At 41.3% G+C, this 2,213-nt stretch overlaps 1 non-coding gene across 1 annotated transcript; it reads right to left on the bottom strand.

Annotated features, from left to right (window-relative positions):
• Positions 1–517: 517 nt before the first annotated feature.
• On the bottom strand, positions 518–624 carry LOC144999174 (small nucleolar RNA R71). Its single transcript, XR_013660695.1, has one exon. It is a non-coding gene; the product is annotated as a small nucleolar RNA R71 (small nucleolar RNA).
• Between the last annotated feature and the right edge of the window lie 1,589 nt (positions 625–2,213).

Here is a 2,213-nt window from a genome sequence, read left to right as displayed (position 1 = left end):
GACCAGCAGTCAAAAGAGCGAAGAAATCAAGTTGGAGAATCCTGAAGATAATCCAAAAGAAGTTGAATTAGACTACAACTACGAATCTGAATACGAGGAAGAAAGCAATCTAGAAGCACAACTCGCTAACACCAAGGCTAACATCGATGAAGTCCGCATGGGAGAATGGAAGAAGAGGATATGTGACGATACCAAACCGGGACTCATGGAACCCATCATTCCCGCGACTACCACTTTCGAACTAAAAGGCCACATATTTTCCCAACTTAAGGAAATCCCCTTCTACGGGAAAGATCACGAAGACGCATACACGCATTTGGATGAGGTCAACGATGTAGCCGACTACTTCAATGTTCCAAATGTGCCTTGCGAAACCGTTTTGCTTCGTATGCTACCGGTCACATTCAAGGGAGCTGCGAAAGATTGGCTCGAATCACTCCCTCCCGGATCCATCACCACTTGGGCTAAAATGAAAGAAGAATTCATAGACCAATTTTTCCCTCCCTCAAAAATTGCCAAGTTGAAGAAAGCCATAGCTAATTTTGAACAACAAGCTGGAGAGTCGCTTTATGAGGCTTGGGAGAGATACAAGGGACTACTAAGGAATTTCCCACATCATGATCTAAACAGTCAACAAGAAGTCTCCATTTTCTATGATGGAGTTAATGTAACAACTAGGAAACTCCTTGATTCGCAAGGACCTCTCACAAAGAAGCCATCCCCGGTAATCAAGGAACTAATTGAAGAATTCTCTAAGCACTCTAGAGAATAACATAACCCAAGAAATGACTTGACTCGAGGAGCGGTGATTTCTATTACCGATGACATGGCAGCAATGATGGAAAATTGGAAAGCATGGACCGAAGAATGACTAAGATGGACCAATCCATCCATGCAATTAGAGTGGGATGTGAAAATGGTAGAGGGACCCACCATACAAAAGATTGTGACCTTGATGAGAATGTGAACTGGAAGGTACAAGTGTGCTATTCAAGTGATGATAGGTTTGATGACAATTGGCAAAAACCAAAGAAAGAATGGCTACCATATGATGAGTACAAAAAGACAAGGGAGGAAAAGTACAAGAAAAAGGAGAGAGGCTTTTATCAAAAGGAGGAACCAGTACATGAAAAGAAATTAGAATTGGAAGACATGCTTACAAGATTCTCGGCTGCATCCGAGAAAAGACATAATGATACCGATGCTACACTCAAAGATCAACAACATATGTTGAGAAAACACCAACTTATGATGAAAGATCAACAAGATTTACTTAGGAATCAGCAAGCATCTATTCTCAACATAGAAAAGTAGTTGGGACAACCTGCTCAATAAGTGAATGAGAGAAGACAGAGTGGACATCCTAGTAATACCGAAAGTAACTCGAAAGGAGCACATAAAAATATCGTGACAACTAGGAGTAGGAAGATTATAACTCCTCTGGCCCCTATTCAGCAAGAATATCCTAAGCTGGTGCAAGAGGATAAAGAAGAACATGAAGACTCACAGAATCCTGAGCCGATTCACGAAGTCGATGTTACGAACTTGACGAGTCCCCCACCTGAATAGAAAACCCAGCCTCCTATTAAGCCATATTAGCCTCCACTTCCCTTTCCAGCCCGAGCTAGACAAGGAAAAAATGAAGTTGACTACCAGAAGTTTTTAGAACACATAAAGGCTCTCCAGATTAATATGTCATTCATAGACGCAGTTGCACAAATGCTGAAATATGCCAAATTCCTCAAGGAGCTTCTAACTAATAGAAAGAAGACGGAAGAGGTGAAGAAAGTGGTCGTAAATGAGAATTTTTCAGCTGCCATGTTGAGCAAACTACCTAAGAAGAAGCGTGATCCAGGAAGCTTAATGTTTCCTTGCCAATTCAGAAACTTAGCTACCATTTATGCATTGGCTGATTCAGGGGCAAGTGTAAATCTCATGCCAACTCATTTTTAAAGAAATTAGATCTTCCGGAGCCAAGGCCAATTCGATTGGAAATTCACCTAGCAAATAAAATGGTCACATTCCCGAGAGGAATATGTGAAGATCTATTGGTGAAGGTTGATAAGTTTGTGTTACTCACGGACTTTATAGTTTTAGACATGGAAGCGGATCCTCAAGTCCCAATCATACTTGGAAAACCTTTCCTTAACACCGCAAGTGCTATAGTTGACATGAGAGATTCTAAACTTACTCTTCGGGTAGGAGACGAATCA

This window comes from Lactuca saligna, chromosome 5 (genome assembly GCF_052625555.1).
Source record: "Lactuca saligna cultivar CGN05327 chromosome 5, ASM5262555v1, whole genome shotgun sequence".
NCBI classification, from domain to species: Eukaryota; Viridiplantae; Streptophyta; class Magnoliopsida; order Asterales; family Asteraceae; genus Lactuca; species Lactuca saligna.
The sequence above is the reverse complement of the archived record's forward strand: the minus strand, read 5'-3'. Positions and strand labels throughout refer to the sequence as shown.